Genomic DNA, 24,984 nt, shown 5'->3' with positions numbered 1-24,984 from the left:
ACATCAATACTATTCCAAATGCACAATAACAAATTCTATCCTCGACACACTCGTCCATACACAGCACACAATGTTTAGGAAATAAAATAACAAACATTTCATCTGACTTTCTAAATTTTGTCTACGATTTCTTTCATTTTCTTTCATTTGAGCTGTCTACTTTTTACTCGGGCCAGTCTTTTGTCATATTTTGTGTCATCCAACAGTATTCACCAGTGGCCTTTCAAAGGAGATGCCAAAAGAAAGACGTTAATCACACAACATGCAAAAAGATACGCTGTGAACAGGATTCGAACCTGCGCGGGAATAACCCATTGGATTTCGAGTCCAACGCCTTAACCACTCGGCCGTCACAGCTCTCCCATATCCCCTCACTAGTAAAGGAACTATCTTGTAGAAAGTCAGCTTTAGTTAAATAGCAAAACTAAAAGTAAGACGCTATGAACAGGATTCGAAACTGCGCGGGAATATACCATTGGATTTCGAGTCCAACGCCTTAACCACTCGGCCATCACAGCACTCACGGCAGTCAAGTCAAACAGACTCAAGCAACTTCTTGGGAGGGTTTCACCAGCTCAAAATGACACATCAATACTATTCCAAATGCACAATAACAAATTCTATCCTCGACACACTCGTCCATACACAGCACACAATGTTTAGGAAATAAAATAACAAACATTTCATCTGACTTTCTAAATTTTGTCTACGATTTCTTTCATTTTCTTTCATTTGAGCTGTCTACTTTTTACTCGGGCCAGTCTTTTGACATATTTTGTGTCATCCAACAGTATTCACCAGTGGCCTTTCAAACGAGATGCCAAAAGAAAGACGTTAATCACACAACATGCAAAAAGATACGCTGTGAACAGGATTCGAACCTGCGCGGGAATAACCCATTGGATTTCAAGTCCAACGCCTTAACCACTCGGCCGTCACAGCTCTCCCATATCCCCTCACTAGTAAAGGAACTATCTTGTAGAAAGTCAGCTTTAGTTAAATAGCAAAACTAAAAGTAAGACGCTATGAACAGGATTCGAACCTGCGCGGTAATATACCATTGGATTTCGAGTCCAACGCCTTAACCACTCGGCCATCACAGCACTCACGGCAGTCAAGTCAAACAGACTCAAGCAACTTCTTGGGAGGGTTTCACCAGCTCAAAATGACACATCAATACTATTCCAAATGCACAATAACAAATTCTATCCTCGACACACTCGTCCATACACAGCACACAATGTTTAGGAAATAAAATAACAAACATTTCATCTGACTTTCTAAATTTTGTCTACGATTTCTTTCATTTTCTTTCTCCTACTCTACAGTTGAGCTGTCTACTTTTTACTCGGGCCAGTCTTTCGTCATATTTTGTGTCATCCAACAGTATTCACCAGTGGCCTTTCAAACGAGATGCCAAAAGAAAGACGTTAATCACACAACATGCAAAAAGATACGCTGTGAACAGGATTCGAACCTGCGCGGGAATAACCCATTGGATTTCAAGTCCAACGCCTTAATCACTCGGCCATCACAGCTCTCCCATATCCCCTCACTAGTAAAGGAACTATCTTGTAGAAAGTCAGCTTTAGTTAAATAGCAAAACTAAAAGTAAGACGCTATGAACAGGATTCGAACCTGCGCGGGAATATCCCATTGGATTTCGAGTCCAACGCCTTAACCACTCGGCCATCACAGCACTCACGGCAGTCAAGTCAAACAGACTCAAGCAACTTCTTGGGAGGGTTTCACCAGCTCAAAATGACACATCAATACTATTCCAAATGCACAATAACAAATTCTATCCTCGACACACTCGTCCATACACAGCACACAATGTTTAGGAAATAAAATAACAAACATTTCATCTGACTTTCTAAATTTTGTCTACGATTTCTTTCATTTTCTTTCATTTGAGCTGTCTACTTTTTACTCGGGCCAGTCTTTTGTCATATTTTGTGTCATCCAACAGTATTCACCAGTGGCCTTTCAAAGGAGATGCCAAAAGAAAGACGTTAATCACACAACATGCAAAAAGATACGCTGTGAACAGGATTCGAACCTGCGCGGGAATAACCCATTGGATTTCGAGTCCAACGCCTTAACCACTCGGCCGTCACAGCTCTCCCATATCCCCTCACTAGTAAAGGAACTATCTTGTAGAAAGTCAGCTTTAGTTAAATAGCAAAACTAAAAGTAAGACGCTATGAACAGGATTCGAAACTGCGCGGGAATATCCCATTGGATTTCGAGTCCAACGCCTTAACCACTCGGCCATCACAGCACTCACGGCAGTCAAGTCAAACAGACTCAAGCAACTTCTTGGGAGGGTTTCACCAGCTCAAAATGACACATCAATACTATTCCAAATGCACAATAACAAATTCTATCCTCGACACACTCGTCCATACACAGCACACAATGTTTAGGAAATAAAATAACAAACATTTCATCTGACTTTCTAAATTTTGTCTACGATTTCTTTCATTTTCTTTCTCCCACTCTACAGTTGAGCTGTCTACTTTTTACTCGGGCCAGTCTTTTGTCATATTTTGTGTCATCCAACAGTATTCACCAGTGGCCTTTCAAACGAGATGCCAAAAGAAAGACGTTAATCACACAACATGCAAAAAGATACGCTGTGAACAGGATTCGAACCTGCGCGGGAATAACCCATTGGATTTCGAGTCCAACGCCTTAACCACTCGGCCGTCACAGCTCTCCCATATCCCCTCACTAGTAAAGGAACTATCTTGTAGAAAGTCAGCTTTAGTTAAATAGCAAAACTAAAAGTAAGACGCTATGAACAGGATTCGAACCTGCGCGGGAATATCCCATTGGATTTCGAGTCCAACGCCTTAACCACTCGGCCATCACAGCACTCACGGCAGTCAAGTCAAACAGACTCAAGCAACTTCTTGGGAGGGTTTCACCAGCTCAAAATGACACATCAATACTATTCCAAATGCACAATAACAAATTCTATCCTCGACACACTCGTCCATACACAGCACACAATGTTTAGGAAATAAACTAACAAACATTTCATCTGACTTTCTAAATTTTGTCTACGATTTCTTTCATTTTCTTTCTCCCACTCTACAGTTGAGCTGTCTACTTTTTACTCGGGCCAGTCTTTTGTCATATTTTGTGTCATCCAACAGTATTCACCAGTGGCCTTTCAAACGAGATGCCAAAAGAAAGACGTTAATCACACAACATGCAAAAAGATACGCTGTGAACAGGATTCGAACCTGCGCGGGAATAACCCATTGGATTTCAAGTCCAACGCCTTAACCACTCGGCCATCACAGCTCTCCCATATCCCCTCACTAGTAAAGGAACTATCTTGTAGAAAGTCAGCTTTAGTTAAATAGCAAAACTAAAAGTAAGACGCTATGAACAGGATTCGAACCTGCGCGGTAATATACCATTGGATTTCGAGTCCAACGCCTTAACCACTCGGCCATCACAGCACTCACGGCAGTCAAGTCAAACAGACTCAAGCAACTTCTTGGGAGGGTTTCACCAGCTCAAAATGACACATCAATACTATTCCAAATGCACAATAACAAATTCTATCCTCGACACACTCGTCCATACACAGCACACAATGTTTAGGAAATAAACTAACAAACATTTCATCTGACTTTCTAAATTTTGTCTACGATTTCTTTCATTTTCTTTCTCCCACTCTACAGTTGAGCTGTCTACTTTTTACTCGGGCCAGTCTTTCGTCATATTTTGTGTCATCCAACAGTATTCACCAGTGGCCTTTCAAACGAGATGCCAAAAGAAAGACGTTAATCACACAACATGCAAAAAGATACGCTGTGAACAGGATTCGAACCTGCGCGGGAATAACCCATTGGATTTCAAGTCCAACGCCTTAATCACTCGGCCATCACAGCTCTCCCATATCCCCTCACTAGTAAAGGAACTATCTTGTAGAAAGTCAGCTTTAGTTAAATAGCAAAACTAAAAGTAAGACGCTATGAACAGGATTCGAACCTGCGCGGGAATATCCCATTGGATTTCGAGTCCAACGCCTTAACCACTCGGCCATCACAGCACTCACGGCAGTCAAGTCAAACAGACTCAAGCAATTTCTTGGGAGGGTTTCACCAGCTCAAAATGACACATCAATACTATTCCAAATGCACAATAACAAATTCTATCCTCGACACACTCGTCCATACACAGCACACAATGTTTAGGAAATAAAATAACAAACATTTCATCTGACTTTCTAAATTTTGTCTACGATTTCTTTCATTTTCTTTCATTTGAGCTGTCTACTTTTTACTCGGGCCAGTCTTTTGTCATATTTTGTGTCATCCAACAGTATTCACCAGTGGCCTTTCAAAGGAGATGCCAAAAGAAAGACGTTAATCACACAACATGCAAAAAGATACGCTGTGAACAGGATTCGAACCTGCGCGGGAATAACCCATTGGATTTCGAGTCCAACGCCTTAACCACTCGGCCGTCACAGCTCTCCCATATCCCCTCACTAGTAAAGGAACTATCTTGTAGAAAGTCAGCTTTAGTTAAATAGCAAAACTAAAAGTAAGACGCTATGAACAGGATTCGAAACTGCGCGGGAATATACCATTGGATTTCGAGTCCAACGCCTTAACCACTCGGCCATCACAGCACTCACGGCAGTCAAGTCATACAGACTCAAGCAACTTCTTGGGAGGGTTTCACCAGCTCAAAATGACACATCAATACTATTCCAAATGCACAATAACAAATTCTATCCTCGACACACTCGTCCATACACAGCACACAATGTTTAGGAAATAAAATAACAAACATTTCATCTGACTTTCTAAATTTTGTCTACGATTTCTTTCATTTTCTTTCAGTTGAGCTGTCTACTTTTTACTCGGGCCAGTCTTTTGACATATTTTGTGTCATCCAACAGTATTCACCAGTGGCCTTTCAAACGAGATGCCAAAAGAAAGACGTTAATCACACAACATGCAAAAAGATACGCTGTGAACAGGATTCGAACCTGCGCGGGAATAACCCATTGGATTTCAAGTCCAACGCCTTAACCACTCGGCCGTCACAGCTCTCCCATATCCCCTCACTAGTAAAGGAACTATCTTGTAGAAAGTCAGCTTTAGTTAAATAGCAAAACTAAAAGTAAGACGCTATGAACAGGATTCGAACCTGCGCGGTAATATACCATTGGATTTCGAGTCCAACGCCTTAACCACTCGGCCATCACAGCACTCACGGCAGTCAAGTCAAACAGACTCAAGCAACTTCTTGGGAGGGTTTCACCAGCTCAAAATGACACATCAATACTATTCCAAATGCACAATAACAAATTCTATCCTCGACACACTCGTCCATACACAGCACACAATGTTTAGGAAATAAAATAACAAACATTTCATCTGACTTTCTAAATTTTGTCTACGATTTCTTTCATTTTCTTTCTCCTACTCTACAGTTGAGCTGTCTACTTTTTACTCGGGCCAGTCTTTCGTCATATTTTGTGTCATCCAACAGTATTCACCAGTGGCCTTTCAAACGAGATGCCAAAAGAAAGACGTTAATCACACAACATGCAAAAAGATACGCTGTGAACAGGATTCGAACCTGCGCGGGAATAACCCATTGGATTTCAAGTCCAACGCCTTAATCACTCGGCCATCACAGCTCTCCCATATCCCCTCACTAGTAAAGGAACTATCTTGTAGAAAGTCAGCTTTAGTTAAATAGCAAAACTAAAAGTAAGACGCTATGAACAGGATTCGAACCTGCGCGGGAATATCCCATTGGATTTCGAGTCCAACGCCTTAACCACTCGGCCATCACAGCACTCACGGCAGTCAAGTCAAACAGACTCAAGCAATTTCTTGGGAGGGTTTCACCAGCTCAAAATGACACATCAATACTATTCCAAATGCACAATAACAAATTCTATCCTCGACACACTCGTCCATACACAGCACACAATGTTTAGGAAATAAAATAACAAACATTTCATCTGACTTTCTAAATTTTGTCTACGATTTCTTTCATTTTCTTTCATTTGAGCTGTCTACTTTTTACTCGGGCCAGTCTTTTGTCATATTTTGTGTCATCCAACAGTATTCACCAGTGGCCTTTCAAAGGAGATGCCAAAAGAAAGACGTTAATCACACAACATGCAAAAAGATACGCTGTGAACAGGATTCGAACCTGCGCGGGAATAACCCATTGGATTTCGAGTCCAACGCCTTAACCACTCGGCCGTCACAGCTCTCCCATATCCCCTCACTAGTAAAGGAACTATCTTGTAGAAAGTCAGCTTTAGTTAAATAGCAAAACTAAAAGTAAGACGCTATGAACAGGATTCGAAACTGCGCGGGAATATACCATTGGATTTCGAGTCCAACGCCTTAACCACTCGGCCATCACAGCACTCACGGCAGTCAAGTCATACAGACTCAAGCAACTTCTTGGGAGGGTTTCACCAGCTCAAAATGACACATCAATACTATTCCAAATGCACAATAACAAATTCTATCCTCGACACACTCGTCCATACACAGCACACAATGTTTAGGAAATAAAATAACAAACATTTCATCTGACTTTCTAAATTTTGTCTACGATTTCTTTCATTTTCTTTCAGTTGAGCTGTCTACTTTTTACTCGGGCCAGTCTTTTGACATATTTTGTGTCATCCAACAGTATTCACCAGTGGCCTTTCAAACGAGATGCCAAAAGAAAGACGTTAATCACACAACATGCAAAAAGATACGCTGTGAACAGGATTCGAACCTGCGCGGGAATAACCCATTGGATTTCAAGTCCAACGCCTTAACCACTCGGCCGTCACAGCTCTCCCATATCCCCTCACTAGTAAAGGAACTATCTTGTAGAAAGTCAGCTTTAGTTAAATAGCAAAACTAAAAGTAAGACGCTATGAACAGGATTCGAACCTGCGCGGTAATATACCATTGGATTTCGAGTCCAACGCCTTAACCACTCGGCCATCACAGCACTCACGGCAGTCAAGTCAAACAGACTCAAGCAACTTCTTGGGAGGGTTTCACCAGCTCAAAATGACACATCAATACTATTCCAAATGCACAATAACAAATTCTATCCTCGACACACTCGTCCATACACAGCACACAATGTTTAGGAAATAAAATAACAAACATTTCATCTGACTTTCTAAATTTTGTCTACGATTTCTTTCATTTTCTTTCTCCTACTCTACAGTTGAGCTGTCTACTTTTTACTCGGGCCAGTCTTTCGTCATATTTTGTGTCATCCAACAGTATTCACCAGTGGCCTTTCAAACGAGATGCCAAAAGAAAGACGTTAATCACACAACATGCAAAAAGATACGCTGTGAACAGGATTCGAACCTGCGCGGGAATAACCCATTGGATTTCAAGTCCAACGCCTTAATCACTCGGCCATCACAGCTCTCCCATATCCCCTCACTAGTAAAGGAACTATCTTGTAGAAAGTCAGCTTTAGTTAAATAGCAAAACTAAAAGTAAGACGCTATGAACAGGATTCGAACCTGCGCGGGAATATCCCATTGGATTTCGAGTCCAACGCCTTAACCACTCGGCCATCACAGCACTCACGGCAGTCAAGTCAAACAGACTCAAGCAACTTCTTGGGAGGGTTTCACCAGCTCAAAATGACACATCAATACTATTCCAAATGCACAATAACAAATTCTATCCTCGACACACTCGTCCATACACAGCACACAATGTTTAGGAAATAAAATAACAAACATTTCATCTGACTTTCTAAATTTTGTCTACGATTTCTTTCATTTTCTTTCATTTGAGCTGTCTACTTTTTACTCGGGCCAGTCTTTTGTCATATTTTGTGTCATCCAACAGTATTCACCAGTGGCCTTTCAAAGGAGATGCCAAAAGAAAGACGTTAATCACACAACATGCAAAAAGATACGCTGTGAACAGGATTCGAACCTGCGCGGGAATAACCCATTGGATTTCGAGTCCAACGCCTTAACCACTCGGCCGTCACAGCTCTCCCATATCCCCTCACTAGTAAAGGAACTATCTTGTAGAAAGTCAGCTTTAGTTAAATAGCAAAACTAAAAGTAAGACGCTATGAACAGGATTCGAAACTGCGCGGGAATATCCCATTGGATTTCGAGTCCAACGCCTTAACCACTCGGCCATCACAGCACTCACGGCAGTCAAGTCAAACAGACTCAAGCAACTTCTTGGGAGGGTTTCACCAGCTCAAAATGACACATCAATACTATTCCAAATGCACAATAACAAATTCTATCCTCGACACACTCGTCCATACACAGCACACAATGTTTAGGAAATAAAATAACAAACATTTCATCTGACTTTCTAAATTTTGTCTACGATTTCTTTCATTTTCTTTCTCCCACTCTACAGTTGAGCTGTCTACTTTTTACTCGGGCCAGTCTTTTGTCATATTTTGTGTCATCCAACAGTATTCACCAGTGGCCTTTCAAACGAGATGCCAAAAGAAAGACGTTAATCACACAACATGCAAAAAGATACGCTGTGAACAGGATTCGAACCTGCGCGGGAATAACCCATTGGATTTCAAGTCCAACGCCTTAACCACTCGGCCATCACAGCTCTCCCATATCCCCTCACTAGTAAAGGAACTATCTTGTAGAAAGTCAGCTTTAGTTAAATAGCAAAACTAAAAGTAAGACGCTATGAACAGGATTCGAACCTGCGCGGTAATATACCATTGGATTTCGAGTCCAACGCCTTAACCACTCGGCCATCACAGCACTCACGGCAGTCAAGTCAAACAGACTCAAGCAACTTCTTGGGAGGGTTTCACCAGCTCAAAATGACACATCAATACTATTCCAAATGCACAATAACAAATTCTATCCTCGACACACTCGTCCATACACAGCACACAATGTTTAGGAAATAAAATAACAAACATTTCATCTGACTTTCTAAATTTTGTCTACGATTTCTTTCATTTTCTTTCTCCCACTCTACAGTTGAGCTGTCTACTTTTTACTCGGGCCAGTCTTTCGTCATATTTTGTGTCATCCAACAGTATTCACCAGTGGCCTTTCAAACGAGATGCCAAAAGAAAGACGTTAATCACACAACATGCAAAAAGATACGCTGTGAACAGGATTCGAACCTGCGCGGGAATAACCCATTGGATTTCAAGTCCAACGCCTTAATCACTCGGCCATCACAGCTCTCCCATATCCCCTCACTAGTAAAGGAACTATCTTGTAGAAAGTCAGCTTTAGTTAAATAGCAAAACTAAAAGTAAGACGCTATGAACAGGATTCGAAACTGCGCGGGAATATCCCATTGGATTTCGAGTCCAACGCCTTAACCACTCGGCCATCACAGCACTCACGGCAGTCAAGTCAAACAGACTCAAGCAATTTCTTGGGAGGGTTTCACCAGCTCAAAATGACACATCAATACTATTCCAAATGCACAATAACAAATTCTATCCTCGACACACTCGTCCATACACAGCACACAATGTTTAGGAAATAAAATAACAAACATTTCATCTGACTTTCTAAATTTTGTCTACGATTTCTTTCATTTTCTTTCATTTGAGCTGTCTACTTTTTACTCGGGCCAGTCTTTTGTCATATTTTGTGTCATCCAACAGTATTCACCAGTGGCCTTTCAAAGGAGATGCCAAAAGAAAGACGTTAATCACACAACATGCAAAAAGATACGCTGTGAACAGGATTCGAACCTGCGCGGGAATAACCCATTGGATTTCGAGTCCAACGCCTTAACCACTCGGCCGTCACAGCTCTCCCATATCCCCTCACTAGTAAAGGAACTATCTTGTAGAAAGTCAGCTTTAGTTAAATAGCAAAACTAAAAGTAAGACGCTATGAACAGGATTCGAACCTGCGCGGGAATATCCCATTGGATTTCGAGTCCAACGCCTTAACCACTCGGCCATCACAGCACTCACGGCAGTCAAGTCAAACAGACTCAAGCAACTTCTTGGGAGGGTTTCACCAGCTCAAAATGACACATCAATACTATTCCAAATGCACAATAACAAATTCTATCCTCGACACACTCGTCCATACACAGCACACAATGTTTAGGAAATAAAATAACAAACATTTCATCTGACTTTCTAAATTTTGTCTACGATTTCTTTCATTTTCTTTCATTTGAGCTGTCTACTTTTTACTCGGGCCAGTCTTTTGTCATATTTTGTGTCATCCAACAGTATTCACCAGTGGCCTTTCAAACGAGATGCCAAAAGAAAGACGTTAATCACACAACATGCAAAAAGATACGCTGTGAACAGGATTCGAACCTGCGCGGGAATAACCCATTGGATTTCAAGTCCAACGCCTTAACCACTCGGCCATCACAGCTCTCCCATATCCCCTCACTAGTAAAGGAACTATCTTGTAGAAAGTCAGCTTTAGTTAAATAGCAAAACTAAAAGTAAGACGCTATGAACAGGATTCGAACCTGCGCGGTAATATACCATTGGATTTCGAGTCCAACGCCTTAACCACTCGGCCATCACAGCACTCACGGCAGTCAAGTGAAACAGACTCAAGCAACTTCTTGGGAGGGTTTCACCAGCTCAAAATGACACATCAATACTATTCCAAATGCACAATAACAAATTCTATCCTCGACACACTCGTCCATACACAGCACACAATGTTTAGGAAATAAAATAACAAACATTTCATCTGACTTTCTAAATTTTGTCTACGATTTCTTTCATTTTCTTTCTCCCACTCTACAGTTGAGCTGTCTACTTTTTACTCGGGCCAGTCTTTCGTCATATTTTGTGTCATCCAACAGTATTCACCAGTGGCCTTTCAAACGAGATGCCAAAAGAAAGACGTTAATCACACAACATGCAAAAAGATACGCTGTGAACAGGATTCGAACCTGCGCGGGAATAACCCATTGGATTTCAAGTCCAACGCCTTAATCACTCGGCCATCACAGCTCTCCCATATCCCCTCACTAGTAAAGGAACTATCTTGTAGAAAGTCAGCTTTAGTTAAATAGCAAAACTAAAAGTAAGACGCTATGAACAGGATTCGAACCTGCGCGGGAATATCCCATTGGATTTCGAGTCCAACGCCTTAACCACTCGGCCATCACAGCACTCACGGCAGTCAAGTCAAACAGACTCAAGCAACTTCTTGGGAGGGTTTCACCAGCTCAAAATGACACATCAATACTATTCCAAATGCACAATAACAAATTCTATCCTCGACACACTCGTCCATACACAGCACACAATGTTTAGGAAATAAAATAACAAACATTTCATCTGACTTTCTAAATTTTGTCTACGATTTCTTTCATTTTCTTTCTCCCACTCTACAGTTGAGCTGTCTACTTTTTACTCGGGCCAGTCTTTCGTCATATTTTGTGTCATCCAACAGTATTCACCAGTGGCCTTTCAAACGAGATGCCAAAAGAAAGACGTTAATCACACAACATGCAAAAAGATACGCTGTGAACAGGATTCGAACCTGCGCGGGAATAACCCATTGGATTTCAAGTCCAACGCCTTAATCACTCGGCCATCACAGCTCTCCCATATCCCCTCACTAGTAAAGGAACTATCTTGTAGAAAGTCAGCTTTAGTTAAATAGCAAAACTAAAAGTAAGACGCTATGAACAGGATTCGAAACTGCGCGGGAATATCCCATTGGATTTCGAGTCCAACGCCTTAACCACTCGGCCATCACAGCACTCACGGCAGTCAAGTCAAACAGACTCAAGCAACTTCTTGGGAGGGTTTCACCAGCTCAAAATGACACATCAATACTATTCCAAATGCACAATAACAAATTCTATCCTCGACACACTCGTCCATACACAGCACACAATGTTTAGGAAATAAAATAACAAACATTTCATCTGACTTTCTAAATTTTGTCTACGATTTCTTTCATTTTCTTTCTCCTACTCTACAGTTGAGCTGTCTACTTTTTACTCGGGCCAGTCTTTCGTCATATTTTGTGTCATCCAACAGTATTCACCAGTGGCCTTTCAAACGAGATGCCAAAAGAAAGACGTTAATCACACAACATGCAAAAAGATACGCTGTGAACAGGATTCGAACCTGCGCGGGAATAACCCATTGGATTTCGAGTCCAACGCCTTAACCACTCGGCCGTCACAGCTCTCCCATATCCCCTCACTAGTAAAGGAACTATCTTGTAGAAAGTCAGCTTTAGTTAAATAGCAAAACTAAAAGTAAGACGCTATGAACAGGATTCGAACCTGCGCGGGAATATCCCATTGGATTTCGAGTCCAACGCCTTAACCACTCGGCCATCACAGCACTCACGGCAGTCAAGTCAAACAGACTCAAGCAACTTCTTGGGAGGGTTTCACCAGCTCAAAATGACACATCAATACTATTCCAAATGCACAATAACAAATTCTATCCTCGACACACTCGTCCATACACAGCACACAATGTTTAGGAAATAAAATAACAAACATTTCATCTGACTTTCTAAATTTTGTCTACGATTTCTTTCATTTTCTTTCTCCCACTCTACAGTTGAGCTGTCTACTTTTTACTCGGGCCAGTCTTTCGTCATATTTTGTGTCATCCAACAGTATTCACCAGTGGCCTTTCAAACGAGATGCCAAAAGAAAGACGTTAATCACACAACATGCAAAAAGATACGCTGTGAACAGGATTCGAACCTGCGCGGGAATAACCCATTGGATTTCAAGTCCAACGCCTTAATCACTCGGCCATCACAGCTCTCCCATATCCCCTCACTAGTAAAGGAACTATCTTGTAGAAAGTCAGCTTTAGTTAAATAGCAAAACTAAAAGTAAGACGCTATGAACAGGATTCGAAACTGCGCGGGAATATCCCATTGGATTTCGAGTCCAACGCCTTAACCACTCGGCCATCACAGCACTCACGGCAGTCAAGTCAAACAGACTCAAGCAATTTCTTGGGAGGGTTTCACCAGCTCAAAATGACACATCAATACTATTCCAAATGCACAATAACAAATTCTATCCTCGACACACTCGTCCATACACAGCACACAATGTTTAGGAAATAAAATAACAAACATTTCATCTGACTTTCTAAATTTTGTCTACGATTTCTTTCATTTTCTTTCATTTGAGCTGTCTACTTTTTACTCGGGCCAGTCTTTTGTCATATTTTGTGTCATCCAACAGTATTCACCAGTGGCCTTTCAAAGGAGATGCCAAAAGAAAGACGTTAATCACACAACATGCAAAAAGATACGCTGTGAACAGGATTCGAACCTGCGCGGGAATAACCCATTGGATTTCGAGTCCAACGCCTTAACCACTCGGCCGTCACAGCTCTCCCATATCCCCTCACTAGTAAAGGAACTATCTTGTAGAAAGTCAGCTTTAGTTAAATAGCAAAACTAAAAGTAAGACGCTATGAACAGGATTCGAACCTGCGCGGGAATATCCCATTGGATTTCGAGTCCAACGCCTTAACCACTCGGCCATCACAGCACTCACGGCAGTCAAGTCAAACAGACTCAAGCAACTTCTTGGGAGGGTTTCACCAGCTCAAAATGACACATCAATACTATTCCAAATGCACAATAACAAATTCTATCCTCGACACACTCGTCCATACACAGCACACAATGTTTAGGAAATAAAATAACAAACATTTCATCTGACTTTCTAAATTTTGTCTACGATTTCTTTCATTTTCTTTCATTTGAGCTGTCTACTTTTTACTCGGGCCAGTCTTTTGTCATATTTTGTGTCATCCAACAGTATTCACCAGTGGCCTTTCAAACGAGATGCCAAAAGAAAGACGTTAATCACACAACATGCAAAAAGATACGCTGTGAACAGGATTCGAACCTGCGCGGGAATAACCCATTGGATTTCAAGTCCAACGCCTTAACCACTCGGCCATCACAGCTCTCCCATATCCCCTCACTAGTAAAGGAACTATCTTGTAGAAAGTCAGCTTTAGTTAAATAGCAAAACTAAAAGTAAGACGCTATGAACAGGATTCGAACCTGCGCGGTAATATACCATTGGATTTCGAGTCCAACGCCTTAACCACTCGGCCATCACAGCACTCACGGCAGTCAAGTGAAACAGACTCAAGCAACTTCTTGGGAGGGTTTCACCAGCTCAAAATGACACATCAATACTATTCCAAATGCACAATAACAAATTCTATCCTCGACACACTCGTCCATACACAGCACACAATGTTTAGGAAATAAAATAACAAACATTTCATCTGACTTTCTAAATTTTGTCTACGATTTCTTTCATTTTCTTTCTCCCACTCTACAGTTGAGCTGTCTACTTTTTACTCGGGCCAGTCTTTCGTCATATTTTGTGTCATCCAACAGTATTCACCAGTGGCCTTTCAAACGAGATGCCAAAAGAAAGACGTTAATCACACAACATGCAAAAAGATACGCTGTGAACAGGATTCGAACCTGCGCGGGAATAACCCATTGGATTTCAAGTCCAACGCCTTAATCACTCGGCCATCACAGCTCTCCCATATCCCCTCACTAGTAAAGGAACTATCTTGTAGAAAGTCAGCTTTAGTTAAATAGCAAAACTAAAAGTAAGACGCTATGAACAGGATTCGAACCTGCGCGGGAATATCCCATTGGATTTCGAGTCCAACGCCTTAACCACTCGGCCATCACAGCACTCACGGCAGTCAAGTCAAACAGACTCAAGCAACTTCTTGGGAGGGTTTCACCAGCTCAAAATGACACATCAATACTATTCCAAATGCACAATAACAAATTCTATCCTCGACACACTCGTCCATACACAGCACACAATGTTTAGGAAATAAAATAACAAACATTTCATCTGACTTTCTAAATTTTGTCTACGATTTCTTTCATTTTCTTTCTCCCACTCTACAGTTGAGCTGTCTACTTTTTACTCGGGCCAGTCTTTCGTCATATTTTGTGTCATCCAACAGTATTCACCAGTGGCCTTTCAAACGAGATGCCAAAAGAAAGACGTTAATCACACAACATGCAAAAAGATACGCTGTGAACAGGATTCGAACCTGCGCGGGAATAACCCATTGGATTTCAAGTCCAACGCCTTAATCACTCGGCCATCACAGCTCTCCCATATCCCCTCACTAGTAAAGGAACTATCTTGTAGAAAGTCAGCTTTAGTTAAATAGCAAAACTAAAAGTAAGACGCTATGAACAGGATTCGAAACTGCGCGGGAATATCCCATTGGATTTCGAGTCCAACGCCTTAACCACTCGGCCATCACAGCACTCACGGCAGTCAAGTCAAACAGACTCAAGCAACTTCTTGGGAGGGTTTCACCAGCTCAAAATGACACATCAATACTATTCCAAATGCACAATAACAAATTCTATCCTCGACACACTCGTCCATACACAGCACACAATGTTTAGGAAATAAAATAACAAACATTTCATCTGACTTTCTAAATTTTGTCTACGATTTCTTTCATTTTCTTTCTCCTACTCTACAGTTGAGCTGTCTACTTTTTACTCGGGCCAGTCTTTCGTCATATTTTGTGTCATCCAACAGTATTCACCAGTGGCCTTTCAAACGAGATGCCAAAAGAAAGACGTTAATCACACAACATGCAAAAAGATACGCTGTGAACAGGATTCGAACCTGCGCGGGAATAACCCATTGGATTTCGAGTCCAACGCCTTAACCACTCGGCCGTCACAGCTCTCCCATATCCCCTCACTAGTAAAGGAACTATCTTGTAGAAAGTCAGCTTTAGTTAAATAGCAAAACTAAAAGTAAGACGCTATGAACAGGATTCGAACCTGCGCGGGAATATCCCATTGGATTTCGAGTCCAACGCCTTAACCACTCGGCCATCACAGCACTCACGGCAGTCAAGTCAAACAGACTCAAGCAACTTCTTGGGAGGGTTTCACCAGCTCAAAATGACACATCAATACTATTCCAAATGCACAATAACAAATTCTATCCTCGACACACTCGTCCATACACAGCACACAATGTTTAGGAAATAAAATAACAAACATTTCATCTGACTTTCTAAATTTTGTCTACGATTTCTTTCATTTTCTTTCTCCCACTCTACAGTTGAGCTGTCTACTTTTTACTCGGGCCAGTCTTTCGTCATATTTTGTGTCATCCAACAGTATTCACCAGTGGCCTTTCAAACGAGATGCCAAAAGAAAGACGTTAATCACACAACATGCAAAAAGATACGCTGTGAACAGGATTCGAACCTGCGCGGGAATAACCCATTGGATTTCAAGTCCAACGCCTTAATCACTCGGCCATCACAGCTCTCCCATATCCCCTCACTAGTAAAGGAACTATCTTGTAGAAAGTCAGCTTTAGTTAAATAGCAAAACTAAAAGTAAGACGCTATGAACAGGATTCGAAACTGCGCGGGAATATCCCATTGGATTTCGAGTCCAACGCCTTAACCACTCGGCCATCACAGCACTCACGGCAGTCAAGTCAAACAGACTCAAGCAACTTCTTGGGAGGGTTTCACCAGCTCAAAATGACACATCAATACTATTCCAAATGCACAATAACAAATTCTATCCTCGACACACTCGTCCATACACAGCACACAATGTTTAGGAAATAAAATAACAAACATTTCATCTGACTTTCTAAATTTTGTCTACGATTTCTTTCATTTTCTTTCTCCTACTCTACAGTTGAGCTGTCTACTTTTTACTCGGGCCAGTCTTTCGTCATATTTTGTGTCATCCAACAGTATTCACCAGTGGCCTTTCAAACGAGATGCCAAAAGAAAGACGTTAATCACACAACATGCAAAAAGATACGCTGTGAACAGGATTCGAACCTGCGCGGGAATAACCCATTGGATTTCGAGTCCAACGCCTTAACCACTCGGCCGTCACAGCTCTCCCATATCCCCTCACTAGTAAAGGAACTATCTTGTAGAAAGTCAGCTTTAGTTAAATAGCAAAACTAAAAGTAAGACGCTATGAACAGGATTCGAACCTGCGCGGGAATATCCCATTGGATTTCGAGTCCAACGCCTTAACCACTCGGCCATCACAGCACTCACGGCAGTCAAGTCAAACAGACTCAAGCAACTTCTTGGGAGGGTTTCACCAGCTCAAAATGACACATCAATACTATTCCAAATGCACAATAACAAATTCTATCCTCGACACACTCGTCCATACACAGCACACAATGTTTAGGAAATAAAATAACAAACATTTCATCTGACTTTCTAAATTTTGTCTACGATTTCTTTCATTTTCTTTCATTTGAGCTGTCTACTTTTTACTCGGGCCAGTCTTTTGTCATATTTTGTGTCATCCAACAGTATTCACCAGTGGCCTTTCAAACGAGATGCCAAAAGAAAGACGTTAATCACACAACATGCAAAAAGATACGCTGTGAACAGGATTCGAACCTGCGCGGGAATAACCCATTGGATTTCAAGTCCAACGCCTTAACCACTCGGCCATCACAGCTCTCCCATATCCCCTCACTAGTAAAGGAACTATCTTGTAGAAAGTCAGCTTTAGTTAAATAGCAAAGCTAAAAGTAAGACGCTATGAACAGGATTCGAACCTGCGCGGTAATATACCATTGGATTTCGAGTCCAACGCCTTAACCACTCGGCCATTACAGCACTCACGGCAGTCAAGTCAAACAGACTCAAGCAACTTCTTGGGAGGGTTTCACCAGCTCAAAATGACACATCAATACTATTCCAAATGCACAATAACAAATTCTATCCTCGACACACTCGTCCATACACAGCACACAATGTTTAGGAAATAAACTAACAAACATTTCATCTGACTTTCTAAATTTTGTCTACGATTTCTTTCATTTTCTTTCTCCCACTCTACAGTTGAGCTGTCTACTTTTTACTCGGGCCAGTCTTTCGTCATATTTTGTGTCATCCAACAGTATTCACCAGTGGCCTTTCAAACGAGATGCCAAAAGAAAGACGTTAATCACACAACATGCAAAAAGATACGCTGTGAACAGGATTCGAACCTGCGCGGGAATAACCCATTGGATTTCAAGTCCAACGCCTTAATCACTCGGCCATCACAGCTCTCCCATATCCCCTCACTAGTAAAGGAACTATCTTGTAGAAAGTCAGCTTTAGTTAAATAGCAAAACTAAAAGTAAGACGCTATGAACAGGATTCGAACCTGCGCGGGAATAACCCATTGGATTTCAAGTCCAACGCCTTAACCACTCGGCCATCACAGCTCTCCCATATCCCCTCACTAGTAAAGGAACTATCTTGTAGAAAGTCAGCTTTAGTTAAATAGCAAAACTAAAAGAAAGACGTTAATCACACAACATGCAAAAAGATACGCTGTGAACAGGATTCGAACCTGCGCGGGAATATACCATTGGATTTCGAGTCCAACGCCTTAACCACTCGGCCATCACAGCACTCACGGCAATCAAGTCAAACAGACTCAAGCAACTTCTTGGGAGGGTTTCACCAGCTCAAAATGACACATCAATACTATTCCAAATGCACAATAACAAATTCTATCCTCGACACACTCGTCCATACACAGCACACAATGTTTAGGAAATAAAATAACAAACATTTCATCTGACTTTCTAAATTTTGTCTACGATTTCTTTCATTTTCTTTCTCCCACTCTACAGTTGAGCTGTCTACTTTTTACTCGGGCCAGTCTTTTGTCATATTTTGTGTCATCCAACAGTATTCACCAGTGGCCTTTCAAACGAGATGCCAAAAGAAAGACGTTAATCACACAACATGCAAAAAGATACGCTGTGAACAGGATTCGAACCTGCGCGGGAATAACCCATTGGATTTCAAGTCCAACGCCTTAATCACTCGGCCATCACAGCTCTCCCATATCCCCTCACTAGTAAAGGAACTATCTTGTAGAAAGTCAGCTTTAGTTAAATAGCAAAACTAAAAGTAAGACGCTATGAACAGGATTCGAACCTGCGCGGGAATATCCCATTGGATTTCGAGTCCAACGCCTTAACCACTCGGCCATCACAGCACTCACGGCAGTCAAGTCAAACAGACTCAAGCAACTTCTTGGGAGGGTTTCACCAGCTCAAAATGACACATCAATACTATTCCAAATGCACAATAACAAATTCTATCCTCGACACACTCGTCCATACACAGCACACAATGTTTAGGAAATAAAATAACAAACATTTCATCTGACTTTCTAAATTTTGTCTACGATTTCTTTCATTTTCTTTCTCCCACTCTACAGTTGAGCTGTCTACTTTTTACTCGGGCCAGTCTTTCGTCATATTTTGTGTCATCCAACAGTATTCACCAGTGGCCTTTCAAACGAGATGCCAAAAGAAAGACGTTAATCACACAACATGCAAAAAGATACGCTGTGAACAGGATTCGAACCTGCGCGGGAATAACCCATTGGATTTCAAGTCCAACGCCTTAATCACTCGGCCATCACAGCTCTCCCATATCCCCTCACTAGTAAAGGAACTATCTTGTAGAAAGTCAGCTTTAGTTAAATAGCAAAACTAAAAGTAAGACGCTATGAACAGGATTCGAAACTGCGCGGGAATATCCCATTGGATTTCGAGTCCAACGCCTTAACCACTCGGCCATCACAGCACTCACGGCAGTCAAGTCAAACAGACTCAAGCAACTTCTTGGGAGGGTTTCACCAGCTCAAAATGACACATCAATACTATTCCAAATGCACAATAACAAATTCTATCCTCGACACACTCGTCCATACACAGCACACAATGTTTAGGAAATAAAATAACAAACATTTCATCTGACTTTCTAAATTTTGTCTACGATTTCTTTCATTTTCTTTCTCCTACTCTACAGTTGAGCTGTCTACTTTTTACTCGGGCCAGTCTTTCGTCATATTTTGTGTCATCCAACAGTATTCACCAGTGGCCTTTCAAACGAGATGCCAAAAGAAAGACGTTAATCACACAACATGCAAAAAGATACGCTGTGAACAGGATTCGAACCTGCGCGGGAATAACCCATTGGATTTCGAGTCCAACGCCTTAACCACTCGGCCGTCACAGCTCTCCCATATCCCCTCACTAGTAAAGGAACTATCTTGTAGAAAGTCAGCTTTAGTTAAATAGCAAAACTAAAAGTAAGACGCTATGAACAGGATTCGAACCTGCGCGGGAATATCCCATTGGATTTCGAGTCCAACGCCTTAACCACTCGGCCATCACAGCACTCACGGCAGTCAAGTCAAACAGACTCAAGCAACTTCTTGGGAGGGTTTCACCAGCTCAAAATGACACATCAATACTATTCCAAATGCACAATAACAAATTCTATCCTCGACACACTCGTCCATACACAGCACACAATGTTTAGGAAATAAAATAACAAACATTTCATCTGACTTTCTAAATTTTGTCTACGATTTCTTTCATTTTCTTTCATTTGAGCTGTCTACTTTTTACTCGGGCCAGTCTTTTGTCATATTTTGTGTCATCCAACAGTATTCACCAGTGGCCTTTCAAACGAGATGCCAAAAGAAAGACGTTAATCACACAACATGCAAAAAGATACGCTGTGAACAGGATTCGAACCTGCGCGGGAATAACCCATTGGATTTCAAGTCCAACGCCTTAACCACTCGGCCATCACAGCTCTCCCATATCCCCTCACTAGTAAAGGAACTATCTTGTAGAAAGTCAGCTTTAGTTAAATAGCAAAGCTAAAAGTAAGACGCTATGAACAGGATTCGAACCTGCGCGGTAATATACCATTGGATTTCGAGTCCAACGCCTTAACCACTCGGCCATCACAGCACTCACGGCAGTCAAGTCAAACAGACTCAAGCAACTTCTTGGGAGGGTTTCACCAGCTCAAAATGACACATCAATACTATTCCAAATGCACAATAACAAATTCTATCCTCGACACACTCGTCCATACACAGCACACAATGTTTAGGAAATAAACTAACAAACATTTCATCTGACTTTCTAAATTTTGTCTACGATTTCTTTCATTTTCTTTCTCCCACTCTACAGTTGAGCTGTCTACTTTTTACTCGGGCCAGTCTTTCGTCATATTTTGTGTCATCCAACAGTATTCACCAGTGGCCTTTCAAACGAGATGCCAAAAGAAAGACGTTAATCACACAACATGCAAAAAGATACGCTGTGAACAGGATTCGAACCTGCGCGGGAATAACCCATTGGATTTCAAGTCCAACGCCTTAATCACTCGGCCATCACAGCTCTCCCATATCCCCTCACTAGTAAAGGAACTATCTTGTAGAAAGTCAGCTTTAGTTAAATAGCAAAACTAAAAGTAAGACGCTATGAACAGGATTCGAACCTGCGCGGGAATAACCCATTGGATTTCAAGTCCAACGCCTTAACCACTCGGCCATCACAGCTCTCCCATATCCCCTCACTAGTAAAGGAACTATCTTGTAGAAAGTCAGCTTTAGTTAAATAGCAAAACTAAAAGAAAGACGTTAATCACACAACATGCAAAAAGATACGCTGTGAACAGGATTCGAACCTGCGCGGGAATATACCATTGGATTTCGAGTCCAACGCCTTAACCACTCGGCCATCACAGCACTCACGGCAGTCAAGTCAAACAGACTCAAGCAACTTCTTGGGAGGGTTTCACCAGCTCAAAATGACACATCAATACTATTCCAAATGCACAATAACAAATTCTATCCTCGACACACTCGTCCATACACAGCACACAATGTTTAGGAAATAAAATAACAAACATTTCATCTGACTTTCTAAATTTTGTCTACGATTTCTTTCATTTTCTTTCTCCCACTCTACAGTTGAGCTGTCTACTTTTTACTCGGGCCAGTCTTTTGTCATATTTTGTGTCATCCAACAGTATTCACCAGTGGCCTTTCAAACGAGATGCCAAAAGAAAGACGTTAATCACACAACATGCAAAAAGATACGCTGTGAACAGGATTCGAACCTGCGCGGGAATAACCCATTGGATTTCAAGTCCAACGCCTTAACCACTCGGCCATCACAGCTCTCCCATATCCCCTCACTAGTAAAGGAACTATCTTGTAGAAAGTCAGCTTTAGTTAAATAGCAAAACTAAAAGTAAGACGCTATGAACAGGATTCGAACCTGCGCGGTAATATACCATTGGATTTCGAGTCCAACGCCTTAACCACTCGGCCATCACAGCACTTACGGCAGTCAAGTCAAACAGACTCAAGCAACTTCTTGGGAGGGTTTCACCAGCTCAAAATGACACATCAATACTATTCCAAATGCACAATAACAAATTCTATCCTCGACACACTCGTCCATACACAGCACACAATGTTTAGGAAATAAACTAACAAACATTTCATCTGACTTTCTAAATTTTGTCTACGATTTCTTTCATTTTCTTTCAATTGAGCTGTCTACTTTTTACTCGGGCCAGTCTTTTGTCATATTTTGTGTCATCCAACAGTATTCACCAGTGGCCTTTCAAACGAGATGCCAAAAGAAAGACGTTAATCACACAACATGCAAAAAGATACGCTGTGAACAGGATTCGAACCTGCGCGGGAATAACCCATTGGATTTCAAGTCCAACGCCTTAACCACTCGGCCATCACAGCTCTCCCATATCCCCTCACTAGTAAAGGAACTATCTTGTAGAAAGTCAGCTTTAGTTAAATAGCAAAACTAAAAGTAAGACGCTATGAACAGGATTCGAACCTGCGCGGTAATATACCACTGGATTTCGAGTCCAACGCCTTAACCACTCGGCCATCACAGCACTCACGGCAGTCAAGTCAAACAGACTCAAGCAACTTCTTGGGAGGGTTTCACCAGCTCAAAATGACACATCAATACTATTCCAAATGCACAATAACAAATTCTATCCTCGACACACTCGTCCATACACAGCACACAATGTTTAGGAAATAAAATAACAAACATTTCATCTGACTTTCTAAATTTTGTCTACGATTTCTTTCATTTTCTTTCTCCCACTCTACAGTTGAGCTGTCTACTTTTTACTCGGGCCAGTCTTTTGTCATATTTTGTGTCATCCAACAGTATTCACCAGTGGCCTTTCAAACGAGATGCCAAAAGAAAGACGTTAATCACACAACATGCAAAATGACACGCTGTGAACAGGATTCGAACCTGCGCGGGAATAACCCATTGGATTTCGAGTCCAACGCCTTAACCACTCGGCCATCACAGCTCTCCCATATCCCCTCACTAGTAAAGGAACTATCTTGTAGAAAGTCAGCTTTAGTTAAATAGCAAAACTAAAAGTAAGACGCTATGAACAGGATTCGAACCTGCGCGGTAATATACCATTGGATTTCGAGTCCAACGCCTTAACCACTCGGCCATCACAGCACTCACGGCAGTCAAGTCAAACAGACTCAAGCAACTTCTTGGGAGGGTTTCACCAGCTCAAAATGACACATCAATACTATTCCAAATGCACAATAACAAATTCTATCCTCGACACACTCGTCCATACACAGCACACAATGTTTAGGAAATAAAATAACAAACATTTCATCTGACTTTCTAAATTTTGTCTACGATTTCTTTCATTTTCTTTCTCCCACTCTTCAGTTGAGCTGTCTACTTTTAACTCGGGCCAGTCTTTTGTCATATTTTGTGTCATCCAACAGTATTAACCAGTGGCCTTTCAAACGAGATGCCAAAAGAAAGACGTTAATCACACAACATGCAAAAAGATACGCTGTGAAGAGGATTCGAACCTGCGCGGGAATAACCCATTGGATTTCAAGTCCAACGCCTTAACCACTCGGCCATCACAGCTCTCCCATATCCCCTCACTAGTAAAGGAACTATCTTGTAGAAAGTCAGCTTTAGTTAAATAGCAAAACTAAAAGTAAGACGCTATGAACAGGATTCGAACCTGCGCGGTAATATACCATTGGATTTCGAGTCCAACGCCTTAACCACTCGGCCATCACAGCACTCACGGCAGTCAAGTCAAACAGACTCAAGCAACTTCTTGGGAGGGTTTCACCAGCTCAAAATGACACATCAATACTATTCCAAATGCACAATAACAAATTCTATCCTCGACACACTCGTCCATACACAGCACACAATGTTTAGGAAATAAAATAACAAACATTTCATCTGACTTTCTAAATTTTGTCTACGATTTCTTTCATTTTCTTTCAGTTGAGCTGTCTACTTTTTACTCGGGCCAGTCTTTTGTCATATTTTGTGTCATCCAACAGTATTCACCAGTGGCCTTTCAAACGAGATGCCAAAAGAAAGACGTTAATCACACAACATACAAAAAGATACGCTGTGAACAGGATTCGAACCTGCGCGGGAATAACCCATTGGATTTCAAGTCCAACGCCTTAACCACTCGGCCATCACAGCTCTCCCATATCCCCTCACTAGTAAAGGAACTATCTTGTAGAAAGTCAGCTTTAGTTAAATAGCAAAACTAAAAGTAAGACGCTATGAACAGGATTCGAACCTGCGCGGGAATATCCCATTGGATTTCGAGTCCAACGCCTTAACTCGGCCATTCACCAGTGGCCTTTCAAACGAGATGCCAAAAGAAAGACGTTAATCACACAACATGCAAAAAGATACGCTGTGAACAGGATTCGAACCTGCGCGGGAATAACCCATTGGATTTCAAGTCCAACGCCTTAACCACTCGGCTCACTAGTAAAGGAACTATCTTGTAGAAAGTCAGCTTTAGTTAAATAGCAAAACTAAAAGTAAGACGCTATGAACAGGATTCGAACCTGCGCGGGAATATACCATTGGATTTCGAGTCCAACGCCTTAACCACTCGGCCATCACAGCACTCACGGCAGTCAAGTCAAACAGACTCAAGCAACTTCTTGGGAGGGTTTCACCAGCTCAAAATGACACATCAATACTATTCCAAATGCACAATAACAAATTCTATCCTCGACACACTCGTCCATACACAGCACAC

The 24,984-nt window shown here is 41.6% G+C and overlaps 12 non-coding genes across 12 annotated transcripts; all 12 read right to left on the bottom strand.

Moving 5' to 3' along the window:
- Positions 1–3,233: 3,233 nt before the first annotated feature.
- Trnas-uga (transfer RNA serine (anticodon UGA)) lies at positions 3,234–3,315 on the bottom strand. The gene has a single exon. It is a non-coding gene; the product is annotated as a tRNA-Ser (tRNA).
- Positions 3,316–8,542: 5,227 nt separating this feature from the next.
- Trnas-uga (transfer RNA serine (anticodon UGA)) lies at positions 8,543–8,624 on the bottom strand. Its single transcript has one exon. It is a non-coding gene; the product is annotated as a tRNA-Ser (tRNA).
- A 1,684-nt stretch (positions 8,625–10,308) lies between these two features.
- On the bottom strand, positions 10,309–10,390 carry Trnas-uga (transfer RNA serine (anticodon UGA)). The gene has a single exon. It is a non-coding gene; the product is annotated as a tRNA-Ser (tRNA).
- A 3,472-nt stretch (positions 10,391–13,862) lies between these two features.
- On the bottom strand, positions 13,863–13,944 carry Trnas-uga (transfer RNA serine (anticodon UGA)). The gene has a single exon. It is a non-coding gene; the product is annotated as a tRNA-Ser (tRNA).
- A 3,483-nt stretch (positions 13,945–17,427) lies between these two features.
- On the bottom strand, positions 17,428–17,509 carry Trnas-uga (transfer RNA serine (anticodon UGA)). The gene has a single exon. It is a non-coding gene; the product is annotated as a tRNA-Ser (tRNA).
- Positions 17,510–18,373: 864 nt separating this feature from the next.
- Positions 18,374–18,455, bottom strand: Trnas-cga (transfer RNA serine (anticodon CGA)). Its single transcript has one exon. It is a non-coding gene; the product is annotated as a tRNA-Ser (tRNA).
- Positions 18,456–20,585: 2,130 nt separating this feature from the next.
- Trnas-uga (transfer RNA serine (anticodon UGA)) lies at positions 20,586–20,667 on the bottom strand. The gene has a single exon. It is a non-coding gene; the product is annotated as a tRNA-Ser (tRNA).
- Positions 20,668–21,531: 864 nt separating this feature from the next.
- On the bottom strand, positions 21,532–21,613 carry Trnas-cga (transfer RNA serine (anticodon CGA)). The gene has a single exon. It is a non-coding gene; the product is annotated as a tRNA-Ser (tRNA).
- A 353-nt stretch (positions 21,614–21,966) lies between these two features.
- On the bottom strand, positions 21,967–22,048 carry Trnas-uga (transfer RNA serine (anticodon UGA)). Its single transcript has one exon. It is a non-coding gene; the product is annotated as a tRNA-Ser (tRNA).
- Positions 22,049–22,551: 503 nt separating this feature from the next.
- On the bottom strand, positions 22,552–22,633 carry Trnas-uga (transfer RNA serine (anticodon UGA)). Its single transcript has one exon. It is a non-coding gene; the product is annotated as a tRNA-Ser (tRNA).
- A 514-nt stretch (positions 22,634–23,147) lies between these two features.
- Trnas-cga (transfer RNA serine (anticodon CGA)) lies at positions 23,148–23,229 on the bottom strand. The gene has a single exon. It is a non-coding gene; the product is annotated as a tRNA-Ser (tRNA).
- Positions 23,230–24,328: 1,099 nt separating this feature from the next.
- On the bottom strand, positions 24,329–24,410 carry Trnas-uga (transfer RNA serine (anticodon UGA)). Its single transcript has one exon. It is a non-coding gene; the product is annotated as a tRNA-Ser (tRNA).
- Between the last annotated feature and the right edge of the window lie 574 nt (positions 24,411–24,984).

This window comes from Haliotis asinina, chromosome 5 (genome assembly GCF_037392515.1).
Source record: "Haliotis asinina isolate JCU_RB_2024 chromosome 5, JCU_Hal_asi_v2, whole genome shotgun sequence".
In the NCBI taxonomy this organism is placed as follows: domain Eukaryota; kingdom Metazoa; phylum Mollusca; class Gastropoda; order Lepetellida; family Haliotidae; genus Haliotis; species Haliotis asinina.
Note: the sequence above shows the minus strand (reverse complement) of the source record. Positions and strands in the feature narration are given on the sequence as shown.